Genomic DNA, 21263 nt, shown 5'->3' with positions numbered 1-21263 from the left:
CATTTAATTAGTTAATCATTAAATCTCTTTAATACTTACCAAACCAACCATGTGTTCCAGAGTCTGAAAGAGGAGATGTCCAAACATTTCCTATATTTAGACACTGGATGACATCAGCAGTGACCTCATGGGGTTAGACCAAGTGTGCGGGGGAGTAGATTTTGTAAAGGTATGTATTTAATTTAGTTGTCACCTGTTATGCATGTTTGCAATTGTGTAACATATGGTAAACTACCTTAAAGTGCTTTCTACCTGAAGGTTTGTTGTAAGGAATAACTTTTGTCACTTAACCTGTTTGAGGAATAATTAGTGTCGCCTGCACTCATGGTACGAACTACATCCTGCTAATGAAATGCCGTATAAAAGCAGATGCCTTTTGCAGTTACGGAGGGAGTGGACATCAGTGTTTAGTTGTGTTCACGTAATGTTAGTTTCATTTAAGTTGCCTTTATTAAGAATTGTTTTCAAACTGTTTGTTTATTTTTTGCTCTTATATATTCTTTGTAAATATGTTCCGGTTACACGCGTGGCAGGGCCACTCTTGTAAACCTCAGCTCAAGTCTCCAAAACTCTAAACATATGTTCTGCTTTGCATACGCTTTGCAATTCAACATTTTGCAACACACTACATATGGTTCACTACACAACCTGCAGAAATCTGACATAAACTTACTTGTTGGCCATTTAAAAACAACGCCATCAAAAATGCCACTACCATGGAGCATGGATTTGCCAATACACCCAATCCCTTGATTTTCAGCTCATCAATCAGGATGTAAGCAGTACAAAGAGGCCAAAGGTGAGTACCCTTTTTACAAACAACAATGGAAGCCATCATAGCAGTGTAAGGAAGAGTGAGAGGTAGGGGTGGATATTGATGTGGGTACTGTACAGGTGCCTGTACTACGAAGTGGGTTCAACCTACCCAGGGTATCTTCTGGTTATCTGGCTTAACTTACCTGAACAACCGCATTCAATCTAAGCGGTCCTACGTAGCTAATATTCAACATGGTAAATCAACACAGGGTTTATCGATCTGGTTATGAGCGTGTTTACATAAAAACAATTTTTTGACAGAGCCGCGAGGATGAGATCTGGCGTGCAGGACTCCAAGGTTTTCAATCATGGTTGTAGCATATTGAAAACCAGGTGAAGGAAGGCACTTCTTCAGGTTCTTGCTTGAGGTTCTTCTGGTAGGGTGGATGTCCTCTCAGCCTATGGAGATGTTTTGGCTAACAGTGGGCCTTCAATGCGGCAGACAGACAGATTCTTGCTATTAACTTCTTGAGAAAGGGGGTGCAGTTTTTGGCGCTAACGGCAAACCATGTTTGATATGACATTACTGAAATGCAGCACTATACGACTGATTTTAACTAGCTAATAAAAGTAGGGGCAGTACATTAACAATTGTATTATCAGTATGTGTAACAATTAATTCTTCTTAGTTATGAGCTATATGCTTTCGGCAAAGCTTTCCAAGGACAAGCCATTTCAGACTCCGCTTTAATTACTTGCTATTACTTCTTATGCTGACAACAAGCTAATACAAATTCATAAAAATCCCAGGGGCAAAACTCTGTGGTTCACAGTACAAATGCCCATATATTAGTTTAGTGTTATTATATTAAGACTAATGAAATAAAATGATTTAGGAGGTGTAATTTCATTCACAGATAAACAATTGGACTTGCATAAGTAATGTGTGCTGTTAAAAAGTCGAAGAATAGGTCAAAGATATACAGGACTTTCAGAAGACTGCTGTTTGTATTCCTAATGAAACCAAATGGCAACATTGACTTATTTAAATTTTACGTCGGTAACTTAGAGTGTAACTTAACCCGCAGGTCTGAGCCAAGTCCGCCCACTGTGATTTTAAAAAATGCAAAAAAGTGGGCAAGGGGGCGCTGAATCAGATGAATGTATATGTTATCAGACCACAGATGACACAAAATTACACCCCGCGGTCCCTTGCCTCACTCCCAGCCACTGGGAAAACACTTCAATGAGAGGAGAGTAGGCACATGCTTCTAAGAAAACCCTCATGTTGGTGCTCTTCGGAGTGGCCATCTTCTCTTCATGTGGTTGAAGTCTTCTAGCGGTGAGGAACAGGGACTTTACGGATAAGGTAAAAAATGATGGAGATGTGGGGGTGAGGCGAGATGGGTGATCTGATTAGAAGGTGATAACACTCTTTTATTTCATGACATAGATAATCCCAAACAGTCAATTATATCAGAATTGGTCTTGCTAGATTAGGGCTTCAAAAACATTAGATGGCCATTATCAACCATGGAATGATGATTTTTATAAATTTGGTGACACGTTAAAGGTTTTTATCACAGAACACACAAATATCATTTACTTTAAATCTTAAAAAAGAGGTTAAAGTGTGCAGTTACTCTATAAATTGTGTTATCTTAAGGGAAACCATTGTGGTTTATTTAACTTAACCAATCATTTGTTTTGTTGTTGTTGCGTTTTAGTGTAGTTCAAATTCAATATGCAATGTTAATTAAATGTTTAAATCTTCGATTGTAATCAGGGAGAAAATTTGTTTTCCTCAAAACGTCATTGAGAATGCAGTTTAGTTGTACGGTAACGTAGGAGACAGGGTTGTAAAGCCAACAGCTGTCCCTGAAACCCAATTATCCAACCAACTGCTGTTACCTGATCCAGTACAAAGGAAAATTGTTGGCCAGTTGCCAGATGAATGCGCAGAAGCTTGGCCCATTGCCCTACCTAGTCTGAATAATGTTGATGCACAATTAAAATAAGTAACTGTAGAATTGTAAATTAATGTTTTTGATGAAAGATGTTAGAGTTTTCCATAGCGAGTGTCAGTATTTCATTTGTGAATGTATTGACATTTACAGTGACGTTCCAAGTTTTGGAGAAGAAAGCAAGGCATACAAATTGTACTTTCAAACAAGTGATAGGAGGTGAAATATCAGCTTATTAGTTAACGTGATTATTGAATGAATTTACACAGAAAATACCATTTAAAAAATCTAATACAACAATGTGATTTAAAAAAAAAAAAGTAAATAAATCAGGGACTTATTTGAAATTTATAGACAATTGCGAAGCACATTTGTTTTTGTGAGTGCTGTTTTTTCATTTTGTTTAAAAAGACAACTGCTTGTATTAAAGTGCATATGACTTTTTTCAATTTTCAAGTCCCATGTTGCCAGCCATTGACAGTAGAGACGAATCGATAAACACTCCACTGTGTCCTGTTGCACATGAGCAGGGGTGCATATCATTCCCACAGTCATCGACTTTTCTGGCCTAGATTTGTTAAAACTATAGCCCATTTACTTTGTGCTTCCATTTTTTAGACTGCGTCAAATTTTATACAATTAATGCAACAGTCATTTGTTAATGGCGCTCCAATAATGAAAGCAAAATGGGGGCTTTTCTTAATAAGGATTCATTACTCCATCATGATGGCTGTTTCCATAAAGAGTTAGATGGAGAGGAAGCAGAAAAACGTTTGTGGGAGACCTGACAGGAATCATTCAAGTAATAGGTCAAATCTATTGTTGAAACACTTTTTTTTCTGCTCTGTGCTGTGTCCACTGCTGGCTGTGATTAATTATTTAATGAACAAAAATAAAAGAAAAAATTGTCATTGAAAGCTAAAACTCAGGACACATTGTTCAGAACAGTGGCAGTAGACTATAAATGCCACACATGTGCTTGCTCAAGCACACAGGCATGTGTGCTTGCTCAAGCACACAGGCATGTGAAGGTGCACTGGGTCATGTGTCTCCCACATACATGCAGACACAAACCGATACAGAGCAGTAACACATGTGCAGAACAAGAAAAAAAAATATCTTTGGTTGAGCAGTTCTTATTTCACACCTGACCTGTGTTTGGAGGGACGTCCAGCGAGCTGTCAGCAGAATAACTGCTTCGCTTGTTTGATTTCCACTGGTTCCTCCTCTCCTTTGGCTGCAAGTGTCAGTTAGAGGGATGGCTAGGACATTGGGGAAAAGTAAGGTGAGGAAGCAGGGAGAAAAGCAGCAAGATAAGGAAGATGATACTTATTGATTTGTTGTCCCTAGGCAAAACCACTCTTAGGCCCTCTGGCGTCTGATTCTTACCCATTGAGAATTATGGGGCGTAAAAAAAGTGGCGCAAAATGTCAAAATCGTATCTTTTTTTAAAAAGTAAATGTACAGAGTATGCTCTTAATAAATGTAAAAGTGCTTTGTGACAGATAAAGGTCCCACATGGATGCATTCATTTACAATGTTTTTTTTATGCAACCAAGCTGAGAACATTCATTTAGAATAAAATGATGAAGTGATGATATTTTGGACAGACATGGATGTCAACTGCAACTTGACTGGTTGGCGGAGGCATACGACTTAGAGTTGGTACTTCTAGTTTTCCTCTCTTTCTTTGCAAACAACTGCTCACGGAAACAGGTGGACCATAACTAAATGCATTTCCTCAAGTAGGCTACGGTAGAGCTGGGTTAGGCAGAATTTGGGCAATAATTTGATAACAACCTGTCAGCATATTGTAATTAAAATGATACACCAGGGTAAGCAATTTAATGGAAAAGGAAAAAAAAAAACTGCCCCAATCCTGCAGCTGTTCCATCTCTTTTCTAGGCCCCTGCCAACATACTTGAACTGGCATATGCATCATACAGTAACCAGAACTCGTACTGGTCGTTTATTTTAAATATCACCCCCCTGATGCCCTTGAATCAGCAATCAGGATCTCACTCAACGCCAGTGATTCAGTGTCCTTAGATATTCATTGTAAAGAGGAAAGCAATGCAAATGAAATGTGGACAGGGAATTAAAGGAATCAGGGAGTTTTGAAGAGGTTAGGTTTTTGAGGAACGTGTCAAGAGGAGGAAGTGATGAAGATGCAAGCTGTGTGTGGCATGGGTGGGTGTGTATGGAGCACCAGCTGGAGGTAGAGAGGGGACTTAGTCCTCTCCAGCAGGGCCAGCTGGTCCAGTTCAGACGCAGAATTGGTTGAAGCTCGCCCACTTATTGCCACATTTATCTATGTCGAGTGAACTTGTGTTTTGGCAGGCAAACGCACATACACTTATAGAATTTTAAACTTCATGTTGTGATAGTCCAGACCACTGTGTTCCTAAATAAATGTCACCAAGTAAGAGTAAGGAGAATACCTGACCATCCCGACAACTCAACAAAGCCAGTAATTTGTTAAAAATGGATCATTAGCTGGGCTCCAAGGCAATCACAACATCATTTTGTTTTTCCTATCCTTTTTCTAAAAAACAGAACTGTGGGGAAAGTGATTTTAATGATTTGACGGTTGTAATTACATGCTTGTCTTCTGTAATAGCAGGTTGTCTCAAATGTTTTGTTGCCATATTGGCTTCTATTGTGTATGAGGTTGAACATGAAAGAAAGCGAGTTATTGACAACAAAGATGCCAATCAATGTTCACTCTCATTGTTTGAGTTTTTGACTTTTTATAACTGGGCCTATCTATTTTAGCTGAGTACTGTTTTCTGCATCGCCTCATCACAATAAGTTAACCCCATGTAGGAGTGTGTTCCTGTGTAGGAGTGCAATTATGTGTGTGTGTGCACATTTGTTTGAAGATTTCATGTGCATGTGTTGGGGTTTTAAATATGCGTATGCCAATGCAGCACACAATTGCAATGGCTGATTGCAGTCTTTTGCAATTGCTTGAATGCTTAAAGGGAAAGCTTCAATAAAAGCATCAAAACCTTTACTTTTGTAACACACCTTAAACAAAAGCAGAAAAAGTACAACCAAATTTCCTGCATTGCACTTTGTATGCAATCCTGCATTAAGCCTTACAAAGTACTGCATGCTGTTTCTTACATTAGACACTTTGCTCAAGAATAAAATCTCTTGAGATCATTTGGAAAACACTTCTATTCAAAATGCAAAACATACTTGTAATTAGCAACGTCCAAACAAACACAAATGAAAACACTTAAAAACGAATTGAATGCCATTCAGTTTACAACCTTGTGACTAAAATATATGTCAGGTAAGTTCATCTCTTTTGTAAGAACTTTACAAAAACATGGAGCCAGTGAAGTGGACCAGGGATGACATTGCTTGTGGTGAGGACTGTAACAGAAGATGGGATACAATTTCTTTATTACAATCTCAAATCTCAAATGTGTGTGTATCAAAAAATGGAAAAGCTTTAGGATATATATATCCTAAAGCTCTTCCATTTTTTTTAATCCTTGAAATGTAAGTCGATGCACTGGAACAATCTTCCAATGAAGAGGGTTTCAGTTTGACACATAGGTGAGATGGTAATCTCCAAGTGTTGTGTTTTATTTGACTTCTGTGTATAAAGTTTTAAGATAATGAGCCAAATACCGTAGTGTGAGCATTCGTAAAAAACTGAAACCTGCATAGCATCTGAAGTAGCTCCACGGTGCATTTCACTATCCCAGGCAGACTGTGCTGAACAATCAACAATACTACTAATTTTATAGGCCTGTGTTATTACAAACATACATCCAGAGTATCACTCAGAGGTCAAGCCTTTTACATACTGTGGGCGTACCTCTGGGCTAGAATAATGGAATGCACCTAAATTGGGGCAGTCATCTCAAAGCACACAATGTCCCTACAAGTCTGTAATTATATTCTTAAGTTAAAGCATTGTCTTTTTTAATCAGGGCAACTTTTTTTTCTGTTAGGTTTGTGTCCTCTGCAAACCTGCCATGTCTGTTATCTGTAAAGTATGATTCAGCATCTTCCTTGTTTTCTCTGTACTTTTTTTTCATCTTTGAGATGCGTTGAGACTGCAGAGGACATAATTAATGAGTACTTTAGCATAGCATTTCTTGTATAAATGTGTGTGTGTGTGTGGGGGGGGGGGGGGGGGGCTTATCGAGTCACTCAGCATGGAGAAGGAGCAAGTTATAATGTCTAAATGCATAATCTTGGAAGATAATGAGATGAAATGGATGAGGCAACCTTTGAGAAGGAGCATTTTGTCTTAAAAGCACATCCCAACTTTTTGGGTCCACTGTGTTTTATTTAATGTTAACTGTAGCGAGAAATTATCCTCAAGACAAAATCTGTGTTGCATTCATGGCCTTCAAAAAAAGGCGTAGGTGTCAGAAATATTCCTAAAACAACCTTAGAGTGAAAACAACCCTTGATACTACATTACATCATCCTATTAAGGGCGATTGGCTAATATGTTCACAAAATGTGTTAGAAACACGTCCAACAGAAAGAGAAGAACAGATTCCAAAGACTCCTAACCACCTGCTGGATGTAAACCCATAATATTCACTGGTAACTTTTACATTTCTGGATAAAGTATCATGGTTTCTTCCAATTTCTGGAACTTCAGCTTTCTTTCTTTGCTTGTTTTAATTTGGAATTGATAACAGAGCCCAGTCATGCATTTAGAACTTTGGTGGTGTGGCTGCTTTTTGTTTTTGGACTGAATATTGTACCATTTAGAAAAAGGTTTCCGTATCATTATTGAGCACATGGATTCAAACAGCATGTTGGAATGTGTTTGGGAATTGAGATGTGTTTGACAGAGGCATGAAAATCCTTGAAAACACATAAATGCTAGCCAGGGTGGTCACTGAAACAAAATCTATACCACCAGCACAACAGGGACATCCCCTTAGCTTTGACACTAATAATAAAAGCTAAGAAAGTCATTTTGGTGTGAATCCCATGAGAATGAGTAAAAAAAAGTCATTTTGACCTGTTTACAGCTTCAGGGATCACGTTCGGCATGAGAGCCGTGGAGTGTTCTTGGAGTGTAATTATTCTTCAAACTGCCTCTGAGAGGTTGAATAAGACGAACCAAAAGTGTTTTGCAAGCCTTGTAGAGGAGGATTCTCTAGGGAAAATGTTTTTGATAGATTTTTGTCAAAATTCTGAGTTCAGAGTGAAGTCAAGGTGTGACATGCTTCAGTGACCAGGCTTTGGCTTTCTGTTGTTTGCTTAAATGTTTCTTGTTCTTTACCATACAAGAACAAACCATATGTAGTCACAGAGTTTCCATTTGTCATTGTATTCTTATTTGCCTGCTCTCCTACCCCCTCTAACTATGTGAAAGTAAAGTATAATGCAAGTTTTTATTATTCATGGCATTTTGTCTGCCTGCATGGCATAAACAAATGCATTTGTGTCATCTTCCACACTGTATTTACTTTTCTTTAATCAATCGCTCTATTCCAGAGAGGAAAACCAAAGCCTTAGCTTAGAGATGATTTATTTTTTTTCATTTGGATTCACATAGCACTTCAGGGCAAAGCTGCAAATTGCACATTTCAGGTTGGATTATAGGGTGAGAATGCATAGCTAAAATGTAGCCAGTTTAACACATACGTAGCTGCTTTTGCATTTATTTACTTTTGGTGCCCAAGGCAATTCCTATGCCGAGGAGAGTTGACAGTAATTCAGAAGTGTTTTCTATGTAAATTAAAGACCACAGACACAGCTTTCATGTTCAAACTGTGGTGTGCCGCATGATAAGTGGATGGTGTTTTGGTGTTGTGAAGCTGAATCAGGTGCTTCTCAGATCAAGGACTGGAGCACACTGACTGATTGAAGGCTTTAATAATGCAAACAGACCAATATAACATACCAGAGAATATTGATTGAGAAGGTCACCATTGATTCAAATGGTCAGTTGTTGTTTTTTTGCACTACCTTACTGAAACTCTAAGCAGAAAGAATGGCATTTTGCATCCATGTTTTACTTAAACAAAGCACATAGTTATCTTGGGTTGATTAGTATTAATTGTAATCACTTATAATAAATTGTAATTGATCGTAATGACCATGTGTCCAGCATGCCTCAGCTTCAGTATCGCTAGGACACATTCATCATGTCAATTAAGTTCATTTTCATTGCATTATTATTTAGTCGTATTCTCATATTCAGTTTCCAAATGAAGACACCTGGAGAGCTCTGCCCTTAAACCTTAAGTGTTTGGAGGTTGGATAAAAAATAATTGTCTGCCATGTGTAACACATCCTTTTAATCCTTTTATTGCTTTCTTGTGGTACAGGTGTCTTTGAAAAGATCTGAATTTGCAAACATATTTAAATCTAAAACCTCTTTTTTGTATTATTATATTTTCCTTGGTATTATGTGAACAAGTATGAATAGCTTTACAAGATGAATAATGCCCTTCAATATGAAAGTATTTCATGAAGTGTCTATAAGAAATAATGATGTTATCGAACATGACAATAATTAAGGAAAATTGAGTAATTATATTAAGAGCTGCCGAATGACAAGAGTTTTTCATAAAATAACCTTTCATGCATACATAAACATGTTTCATTTACATTGTGGACACTGGGGATGTCTCTAATTATAGTTTTTTTGTTTTTTTTTTTTTTTTTAAATGTTCCCAGCCTTCATTCATTGATTTGTGTGACATTACCAAACACGTTTAATCTTCTGGATGGAAAACTGGTTTACTGGTCAACAGGGATCCAATTACTATGACTAACTTTAACAAGCATTCTGCTGTAGAAATCACTTCAGGGCCATTTAAGTTGATCTAGATGAAAAAGTAATAACCAGGTTATTGATAAATAAATAAATGAAACACAGAGTAGAGTGTTAATTGAGTGACTGTGGAGCCATGAAATAAACAAAATCAAGAATTTTTCAATTAATGATATGGCGGCGTCAGTGGGTGATGCAAGGACAAGTGCCTTAGGTTTGAAACTGAACACTTTGTATTCATTGCTGTTACGTTTAGAGATGTGCTGCAATCTGAAGCTATATACAATTTTATAGGAGACCATCAAAGGCTATGCTATTGTAAAGTGAGCAAACTGACAAAGCTTTGCTTATTTTCTGTTTCTGTGCCTGCTGAAACTTCAGGGTACTTTGAAAGACTCAGAGACAGTAGGAGCATGACTGAACAAACAAGGTTTCAAGGTAAGGCATGGCCACAAAGATAAGATAAATGCTCGCACTTCAATAAATGATCAAGGGTTATGCTAACATATATTTCACAGGAAGGTACTGCCTGACCCTGGCTTTAACAATAATCCATCTACAAAATATAGTGTGGTCTGTTTCTATATGAATTTAATGCATATACTTGCCTATCCATTTCAATTGACCAATTGGTTGTCTGAGTTTCTTTCTTTTTTTTTCTTTTTTTTTTTTTTTTTTTACAATACAGTCTCACTGCAATTCACACAAACCCTGCATCAAAGCGAATTGGGAAGGTGTACAACTCCACTTTAATCCATTTTACGCAGTACAATTTGCATTAGTCATATACATAACAGAATCCCATTGGCACAATATATGAATTAACAATAATTGAATATAGCAAGGAGTTAGCTGAACACTATATACAGTAAGTTAGCAGAGAGATGAAATTTATTTTTAAGGCAAACTCAACATGTTATTTATTTAAAACATTTTATGGGCTCAGTGGATTCACGTGTGACTTGGGATTTACTTTGATAGCTGCATCTTGAATGCTGTGTGTCAACATTTTGCATGCAACTGAGCTTAGTGGACTGCAAGAGCATTTTGGTCATCCCATCAATGGTGGGGTTGGGAAAGACTTGCTTGCATGCTGCTTGATTAAAATGGAGCAGGCTCATAGTTCAGCTAGGTGTTGGAGAGTTTGAAAATAGGTCTGTACAGTATGTGGGGTAATAGCTGCTGGACTCATGTACTGGTACTTTTCCAATCTATGTTGGCTAAGTTGGCCATTTTCACAACAAAGAGTTCATAGTGTTGGCACATGACCTAGTGAAGGTTATGCAGGTGATGGCAGCAGCAAAGCTTGATTATAAATGCGATCATCAAGCAATGGGCTGTTTGGAACTATTCAGCTTTAAATTGTCTTTGTGTGTGTTTCATACAGTGGGATCAGGTTCTTATCGGTAATGGACTCTGTCTTTTGCATTTGTGTTTATTTTTTGTTTTTAACCTTTGTGAATGATGGATGTGTCCATGCATAATGGTAGTGGGCTTGAATTGTTGATTAAAGGGATTCTTAAATTCACGACTGCCTTGCTTTGGGAGGCATTATCTATTCACATTCCTGACACTTCTACTGGAGTGTAGCTTGAAAATCAAGAAATCTTCATCATCACATTTAAGTTTTGTTTGGGATTTACTTTCATCAACATTTGATCAAATGTGATAATTGATATTCCCACATAAAATGTGTTATTCTCACATAAAACCCAAAACCAATCAGATGACAGTGGAAATGTCCTCATTTTATCATTCTTAACAATCTAAGCTGTAAAAAGTCTACTCGATGCATTTCTCATATGGAGCCAAAACTTGCATACACACTAAATCTACAAAGTCAATATAACTTCACCTGATCAAACACTATCAGACATTTTATCCAACAAATAACAGCGACAGAAACCTTATCTCAGTATGTGGTGTCTCCTCGTTGGTGCTCATGGAATTTTTTTTTTTTATTTTTTTTCTTGACAGCTGTAATGAGATTAGAAGGAACCCGGAACCATGGGAGACATGTAGCGCCTTTAAATGAGATGGAATGAAACTCTGCTAAACTATTCATCAGCTGAGACCGTGTGAAGTGCAAGCATGTGAACAGGCACAGACACACACATATGCACAAATGAAAAGGAAAATCGAAGTGCCCCGTTTTTTCCCTACCTCCCTTGACTCAGCACGACAGCCTTCCAAATTACGGAAGTCATGTCAGAGTGTTGTATGAGATTCTGGAAAACACTAGATTGAGCTCTACTTTGAGTTTCTGAGATGAGTGAAGCCCCGAGGTGGTCAATCCTGCTTGGTAGATGGAATACATAAGCTGTGTACTATGCATATATCTCTGCTTCTGTCTTTTTTCTCTGCATTACATGATAGTCTGTATTGTGCAATTTGCATCAAACACTGATGTTTGATGGTTATTGTCTTGCATGTACAGTATGAAAGGGATTAAAGATGATTTTGATTATAACTATAATTAATATTATTATGATTAATATTTATTTTTATTATCTTTAATGCTTTATATGTTTGGTGTGGACCTGGTTGACAAATGCAAATGGGTTTGTTTTATTCTTGCCAGAAGGGAAAGCATCTGCATGGGCTGATGCTGCCAAAATTACAAATGATTTTATGTTCATACACGACTCTGGTAGCAACAGTGTTATGTACTGAAACTTTTCATGGCAGGGACAAAAAACTAAATGGGGTACTCCCATTGTTTTGGATAGGAAGGGCACTGGGGAGAGAGAAGGCCAGACAGGGATCCTGGTAGATAAGGTTTTGATCTGAATGCTCACCGTGGCTGATCCGTTAACCCTCTGAACCCCAAAACCCGCCGGTGGGATGGAAAAGCATGTTTATCATGGTAACATCATAATGGTTACAATTTTGTCTTTCCGACAGTCAGTGAATACTACATGTGTGACATACGTGACAAAAATTCAGTGAAACTTTAACTGAACTGCAGGCTGTTTAGCACAGTGCATTGAGGAGAAGACCGGAAAGGCCATAAGAAGTGGTTTTAAAAATGGGAATAGCTTAATATATATATATATAAATAAATAAATAGAACGTGGGCCTTTCCGGTCTTCTCCTCAATGCCTCGCCTTTTTAAAGTTTCTTCCAAACATTGGTAACACTTGTAGCAACTTTGGAAAACATCCTGGAACTGATTTAGATTCAAGATTAGTGCCTCGCATGCATGGGTGCTGTGGTTGCAGTGACTATAAAAACGCTGAGCTACAATGATAACCCAATAAACAAACAGATTGAATCCATCATTTATCGACTATCGTTAGTGAGTGTCCGTTCAAAAGAGAGAGAGAGAGAGATGGCATGTACTATGAAGTTAGCAGTCAGGCTACAGCAATGAATGTCGCAGTGCAGGGTATGTTCAGTTTAGTTTTCGGTAAATAAGTTCTACATCTCCTCAAGACCCAGGTCAAGTTGTCGTGTTTTGCTTGCCAGCTACCCGCTGGTTTAAGTGAAGGGAGTTAGCCCTTTAAGGTGGACCGGTTATTTTACTTTAAGTGACAAGCTCCTCCTCTGAGTTTTGCTCAGCTTTTTCTTTATTATATATAAATTATGCCATTAATTGGTATCATTTATATTTAATACATTCTGTTAAATAATTCATTATTAATATCCCTACTTTTCAATATTGATTTGTAACCATTTTGGAAGGTGACAAATGATGCCTTCCTACAGATTGGGACGTTGGATAAGAAAACACTTCTATGTGTCATTGTCGAGGTTATGGACCAGCAATGTACTTTGTTTGGAGGACTTGTTTGACTGAGAAAACTCAGGTCTGCTGTGTCAATGTTCTGAGCTCTGTACTCCCATCATCCACCCTAAGAACCCCTCCCTCTGACATCCTTGTGATACAAGAATGTATAACTCCTTTCACTTGAGGGAGGCACTGTGTTTTCATAGAAAAAATGTATTGTTTGGCAAAGCAAAAGGGAAGTATAATTGTTTTCTGAAAGATGGGGATGCTTTTAGAGCTCTGCTTGGTCTGGCATCTGTCTACATTCGAGTATTATTGTAGCCCTACATCACCAGTAGGTTTTTTGAGATCTGGGGACACCTTCAAAAATCAGCTCAACAACCACCTGTTTAGACATGCCTTTTGTTTATTTTTGTTTATTTTTATACTTGCATTTCACCTCTTACCTATATAAATTTATTCTAAAGCTAATCTTTTATGTCTTATCTAGAGAAATAGTAGCTTTTTTTTGTACAATTTCTGTACACTATTTAATGTTACGATTTGTAAATGTAACTGAAAATAACCCTATCAGCAAGCAACGGCATTTTCCACTTTGCAACTGTGAGTAAGAAGCTAATGGCTGAAAGGGTCAGTGAGACCGAGGAAGGAACAGATGGAGTGATTGAGTGAGAGAATGGGTGATGGCAGATGGAATGACTGAGAGTGGGAGAATGATGGCGACTAAGGCAGGAATTTGTTAGAGGAATAGAATGATTGCTGTGCAACCCTATATGTGCGTGTCAGAGGCGGGAATGGGTTGTCCTATCAATGTCTAATTGTCTTTGTGTTAAATTGCAATTACATTGGTCTGCCAGTGGCCCCATTAGGATGACCTTCAGTTGCTAATGGATGGGGAATGGGGAAACACGTTGCCAATGGTGGGACCACGCAGGAGCTAAAGGGTGTATGTGTGTAAGAGAGGAGAGATGAAGAAGGGGAAAGTGTTCATGGTAAGAGCAAGATGAAGAAAGATGGGTAAAAGAAAAAGGTTGATGGAGTGAGAAGAGGAGCCAAGAGTAAGGAGAAAAAACTGCAACTGTTAATAGTTTGACACTTAAGAGTGTTGGGTAACAGAGGGAAGGGGAATGGCTTTTCTATGATGGGAGTGATGGAGGAAGAGGAGGACTGTGAAGGACATGCAATCAGAGGATGGCAATCAGTGATTGAGGAAAAGGCCAGTCTTCCCTGTCTAGTCTCTTCATGGCCCGTTTTAAAAGATTAACATCTTCACAAGTAACTCATGGCCTTTCAGGGCGTACGGTCATAGACAACGTAAGTAAGCTGGAGAGCATTTAGACAACTAAGACATTGTGTTTTTTCTTTACCTTACAGTCAAGGGTTATCCCAACTAGCCCTTTAAAGAAGTGAGGATGTCACTTACTTGGTGTAAAACTGTAATTGGCCTCACATAGATTGAGGTATACAAAAGCAAAACACAGACAAACGACTTTTCCCTTCAACTTAAGACATTTTGCTCCCCCAAACCAAATGGACTCAGATTGAAGCTATATATAGGACATACGCAATCAAACAATCTTGCACAAACACACATTAATATATGAATAATACTTGTACAAACACACACACAAACCTACCATGTCTACCCATCCCCTTTAATGAAACTCAAATCCGTCAGGTGACCACTGTCAGCCACTGTAAGGTGTCCTGTTTCTGAAGGGCATTTAAAGTCAACTCATTATCTGCCTCCGTTCGGAGAAGATGTGTTGCTCTCGTGAGCCTTGATGCATCAGTATGGAAAGAATACGAAAACTGAGCACCTAAGAAAACCAGGACACGCACACACAAACACACATGCATCTTCTCAGGGAACAAACTGCAAATTGCAATATTTTTGGCGTAAGTGGGATGGTTTTGTCCTTGACAAGGAGTTACATTTCTAAAACAGATATAAATCACGTTAAGAGACAGTTGGTGGCAGAGGAAAACACCCAGTTCTCTTTCTGTGACTCTCCCTCCTTCTCCCCGTTCTCCTCTGTCACAGCCTTTCTATCCATGGAATATTTTAGAGGGGGGAAAAAAACACACTGAAAGTCACACTACAAAGTCAAAGATCTTTACAGAGAACAGTGTCACCTACTGGCTTACCCTGAGTTTATTTAAAACAGACTGAGGCAGGGTCAAGTTTCCAAAATACTAACTAAAGTTTAGGGAAAGAATTCATGGAGGAAAAGTTGACCTGTTGGTTACAGCAGACAATTAAAACAAGCTTGAAGCATTGTTGTCTCATTGATTGTCCTGTGTTCCCAAACCAATCTGTGCAAAGAAAATTGTGAGATTAGATAAAACCTAAATGTCTAGCAATGTCAATGTGTTTTAATTTGGTTTCTAACTGTGATTTTCAAACATCACAGTAGGTGATTCCTCTGATTATCCTGCACTCTTTTTATGAAGGTGCAGTGTGCCATTATATATATGAAGACTAAATAAGTATCTATTGCTTGGTTGTGTGCATTCTGAGCTGGACAAATGGAACAAATTTAACTCGTGAAAACATAAAAAAGTAACATGTATCACTACTGCTACAGTGAAACACATTTAAATGTTTCAATTTGTTAAATTGTCCCGATATTTAAGTTCTCGCAAAAGAAGCCTTTGGTCATTCTTTCTCCTTCCATGTGTCAGTTGGAAAATAATACCACTTTTACCAGTCTCATCTTCTTGTTGCCATGGTCTTTGTTTTTTGGTGAGGACCACCATATTAATTTTAGTATATCTGTCACGTTCCTGTTTTTTTTGTTTTTTTCGCAACCCACCTTTCTTTCCTTATCACACACCTCTTCTGGAGCACATGCAGTCTGAGCACCCACAGCTGCCTGCATGACAAGGCAGATAAGGGAAGATAGTGTTCAGAGTTGCAGAGCATGATATTAAATTGCCCATTTCAGTGGTTTGCTTTTTTTATTTTGCCAAAAACTCAGTTTTGTGATATGTCTAAATGTGTGTGTGTGTGTGTGTGTGTGTGTGTGTGTGTGTGTGTGTGTGTGTGTGTGTGTGTGTGTGTGTGTGTGTGTGTGTGTGTGTGTGTGTGTGTGTGTGTGTGTGTGTGTGTGTGTGTGTGTGTGTGTGTGTGTGTGTTGTGTGTGTTCTCTTGTGAGATCTCTTAATGACTTTTGTATTTTTGTCCACCATGTACCCAGTAATTACACACTCATTTTTGTCTGACACAATGTTTTTTTTCCCAATAGTTTTTTCACTGTGTACCACACACACACACACACACACACACACACACACACACACACACACACACACACACACGTATGCATGTGGTTTAAAGGTTTTTATCAAGAACCAAGTGCCTTGCATCATCGAGCACTGGGGGCAGGCAGCTTGTCCCCTGTGCAGCCGACTGGAAGGCTGGGATCCCAAAGGTCAGCTGCGCTCCGCATAAACAGACATGAACCACTGGCCCGGATGTTTCCAGCAGCACGAGAGGCAGCTCACGGCCAGATAGGCACAAATCAGAAACAGTGCCAGTCAGAACCTTTAAGCCTTTGAGCACCATCTGGTTCTGGGCCTATCCAAGAGGAGCAAATCCCACCAGGTTAGGAGGGACAGGAGGATAGACAGGGGAAGGGGAGAGAGAGGAGTACAAAGAGGAGCAGGATGGAGAGGAAAAAAAAAGCAACATGAAATCTACCAAAAGCATGTGTCCATGTGGGCACTTTTCTATGAGAATCCTCAGTGGTTTAGAAAGCTTTTACACATTTGCAGTAGGGGTTCACAAAGACTGTTTTGTTGATTACAATAATTTTTTTAAATTTATAGCAGATTTTGTTGTGTATTAATTTCTAATTATGTTGAAACAATGGAGGATATACTTATAGTATAACTGGATACATATTATGCAGTATTAGCCAGATGTTTCCTAGCAATCTTAGTTGACAGAAATTACTAATGTTTTTGATATAATTGCATGTTGTTGTTGTTGTGTTATGGTGTAATTGAGTGATACCAATTTGTACATTCCGACAATTGTAATAGATTACACAGAGCCTAAGAACATCTCTTGAGAAACATAATTTAACATGTAATATGCTTTACAAATGTGCTGGAATTAAAGCATATCCTTGGCAGATGAGAAATCAGAAATCATGCTTAGAAAAGTAAGAAACTTGAAAGATAGAGCCTGCAACAATCTGCTTGAGTATGTCTAAGGATACATTTCTTATGTTTTATTACTGTCACATGCATTGAAAACTACAGAAAAACTTCTCGGTGGTACCCTCAAACAGATTGGAGATGAACCAACAGCATTGCCTCAATGCGTTCCACTAGCGCATAGCCAGCAGCGTAAAGACTGACCCGCCCAGTGGCAAAAGTACTGGCAAAGATGATAAAGACTTCCCCCAGGAAATGGAGCCAATAGCATCAACAAAAAGAGCTGAGCCACTGTGCGGCAGTGACTTGACTTTCACCTTGAACTACTTATTTCTAGCAGTGCAAAGTCTGAGTGTGCCAAAATAACAATAGTTTCCTTAAAGATTAAATAAAGGAGAGCAAGCCCATAATGCAATAGTTGGTGATCACATCTGTCCAGGTCCAATTGATCACAAAAAGTAGATGATTGTTTAGGCAATTTTTTATGTCTCATGCATTTTATGCTTTTTGTTTATTTGTTACATGAATATAAAGTAGGCCTAATAAAAAAGGACAGTCAAAACAAATTCAGCATAAACTGTTTTAAAATTGTTTAAAGCAGCTTCAGGTTTTTCAAGGGCGGCTTCAAACAAAGGTGCTTTGCCCATGTGCATTTGTATTATGTCGCTAGCAGCCATGACTGTTTGTTTTTGTTTCAGTAAACTCCACAAGGTAGCTTGAGGATAACCAATTTGCACTGCTGCATTTTTGTAAAGGAATGATTCTGTCCCAAGATGTTTTATCCATATAAGCGGTTGATTACTGTAACTGATCACACTAAGGAGTTTGAAGTGTCATTTATTTTGCTCTCAAAAGATTTCAAATGTTGCAAATGTAACATTGGGGCAACTGTGGCTCAGTGGTAGAGCAGGGTTGTCCTCCAATTGGAGGATTGGCGGTTCTATCCCCATCTCTGACAGTCCTTGTCGTTGTGTCCTTGGGCAAGACTCTTGACCCCAATTTGTTCCCAAAGGCGATGCCATCGGTGTGTGAATGGGTATGAATTTTAGTTAGAGTCCCACTGGGCAGGTGGCACCTTGCATGGTAGCCCCTGGCATCAGTGTATAAATGGGTTTGAAAGGGTGAATGATGATATGTAGTGTTAAAGCGGTCAGAAGACTAGAAAAGGGCTATACAAGTACAGTCCATTTAACAATAAATACATAATCATTTGTAATTTATTCATAATATTTCATAATAATTTACTCTCGCTTTTGATGCAAATGTTGCAGTAGTTTGTTAGTAGGAGTTTAATGGTGATTGAAACTGTGTAAGGTATACCCAAAGTAAGAATGTAAGTAGCATAACAAGCTTTTATTCTGAAGTCCTGTCTACTGAGAAGGTTTTATTGGCAGATTTATTGTCCTATTAGATGTGAAGGTTGTATGTTTTTGCTGACCAAAGAGGGTTTCTCAGTTTAAGTGTAGACGTGGGTACCTGAGAGATGGAATGAGTAAAAGCCAAGTACCAAGAAAGAGCCCCAGGCTTTGAAGCAAATCTTACATAGTGGCTGCCAAACTGCAGAGTAACGACTTATGGGTCCTTCACCTGAGGCCATAGGGCCCAAAAATACTTTTCCATAAACTAACATTGGGAAAGAGACATTTTTAAAGCAGCGTATATACTGTATATAAATACTTTCTTGGAGGCCATACCCACCACTGAGGTCACCGAGGTCCAGATCTCTGTATTTTCTCTCTAAAATCTTCATCGTTTGTTAGCTCGCGGGATTCAGGTGACAAGATAGTTTTACTAATTGAGTGCATGTAGTTCCTTATCCAAATCCTATTGAGTTTCACCCTGTAAACAATTAATTTAAACTAAATAATCACCCATATATCATCATCATCATTTCTTCATATTGGCAAATTCTCTTGGAAAATCCTCCTGTTCCAGTTTGAAGTCATTTGTATTCACAAACTGCCTCATTTTGGAGCTCCATTACACCATGTGGATTATTAGTGCACACTCACCTATCCATTTGCTGCTAAATTAAGTGCAAAGATTAATTTACTGTAACTCATGAGACATTACCTGGCAGAGGTCAAGCAACACACTTGAAGGAAGACTGATAATTGGACTTCAATTAGGTACAATTATTCTGGTGTGCCTGGCTTCATGTCAAATCCCTCATAAAACAGCTGCAGTATTGACTTACCACTGCGCGCACACACACACACACACACACACACACACACACACACACACACACACACACACACACACACACACACTGGTTGCCTGGCATCCCTCAGTCTTCCTAATGATGTCCACAGAGCCACGGGAGGAGCACAGGGAGAAATTAAGGACTTTGGAAAAACTCTCTAATGCTCACTGTGTTCTGAAGATTACTCAATTATCCACTGCAGTCATATTCAGAAACTACTCAGCCTCAAATTTTAAAGGCTTTTATATTTTCAAATCAGTATCATGGGAAGTCCTTCTATGTTGTGTCCTTCAAAGTTTCACTCGACTCAGTAGTACAGACTATCTTAAACAAAAGTTGTTTATGGAGATAATGTATCTCCTCCTAATTTTGCATTGTAAGTCACATCCAGTCAAAGTTTTTTTTTTTTTATAGAATAAAAAAAGTGCTTGAGGTTCAACACTCCCTGCTTTCATGCTTTGAGACTAGCTGAAAAAACAATAAAACATTTTTTAAGTCATCCCGCCTCTTCCCCTCATCCTCGGCTCAGACGTATACCTTGTAACTTTGAGGAGATCGCCTCATTCCCTTCATCGCTCTAACAGTGATCTATGGTGGATTACTGTTTTGTTGTCACTGTGTGTACCGGCCAGTCATTTGACCAACTCTCCAGGGACCTATTATGCTGTTATAATTACCATTGGTTAGACTAAGGGAACTGATTGTGCACATGCTAGGCATTTATCATGCCTGTGGGCTGCATGGCTCCACTGCTTGATTGATTGTACACTTGAAATAGAGGGATTTTACGTCGGGATAAAGATATAACAAGTCTTTAGAAGTGCAGTCAGAAACTACTGTTTGCTCATCCAAGCTACACTTGACCTAAGTATTAATCCCATTTCTCACAGTGCAGTTATATCGTTTACAACCTCTTAATGAAAAGCCTAAGAACTATTTACACATCCAGCTTTTGTCTTAACCTTATTTCAATCAGGTGAACTTTAATATCACAGTGAATAAGATGCTAATTTGTCAAATATAGAAGTGAGTGGAATTGGTCCTATTTGGGGAGAAAACAATTTTTTTTTTTAATTTGAAGACCGTGACACAATAAATCTTCTCTTTTAGAAGTCTGTAAACGGTACACAAGTAGTTCTTCAAGTAGCTCTTCTGTGCTGCCCACAGTTGTTTCCAAAATGACCCTACAGAAATAACTAAAATAGCCACGTCCTCTTAACGGCGCATTGCATGGTTGTGGCACATCATGTGTAAATTTACGTGCCGCCAGCATAAAAAAACAATTTAAAGTTAGGTTTAAGCAACAAAACAACTTAGGTAGGTGTACAAAAAACATCATGGATGAAAATAAAAAAAATAAGTAGTTAAAATACGTAAACATGTCACGAACGCAACACTTTGGGACAGGAACAACGGTCTCCTGGTTGAAAGTCCTCTGCTTGTGAGACCATCCACGTTCCCTCACACTCCTTACTGTTTATAAAACTTAACTAGTTTTGAGCGTTTCATATTCACATAGATGCGTTTTATTCGTGTCACCACCACTTCAATGGATCCTGATTTATTTTCCATTGGCATAGTTTCTGAGATGATCATTTCACGTATTTCTGTTGGATCCGGCTGTTATTTCCAACAGCTTTCAGTTGCATAAAACCCTTTATTCATTTTCTTTTT

General features: G+C 38.4%; 1 long non-coding RNA gene across 1 annotated transcript in view; it reads left to right on the top strand.

Annotated features, from left to right (window-relative positions):
• Positions 1–618: 618 nt before the first annotated feature.
• LOC129113060 (uncharacterized) overlaps positions 619–21263 on the top strand; it is a 31613-nt gene continuing 10968 nt past the window's right edge. Inside the window, exon 1 of the long non-coding RNA XR_008532387.1 lies at positions 619–799. This is a non-coding gene — a long non-coding RNA (uncharacterized LOC129113060). The remainder of the gene's footprint in view (positions 800–21263) is intronic.

The sequence above is a fragment of the Anoplopoma fimbria genome, chromosome 24 (genome assembly GCF_027596085.1).
Source record: "Anoplopoma fimbria isolate UVic2021 breed Golden Eagle Sablefish chromosome 24, Afim_UVic_2022, whole genome shotgun sequence".
NCBI lineage: Eukaryota > Metazoa > Chordata > Actinopteri > Perciformes > Anoplopomatidae > Anoplopoma > Anoplopoma fimbria.
This window is presented reverse-complemented; position numbering and strand designations above follow the sequence as displayed.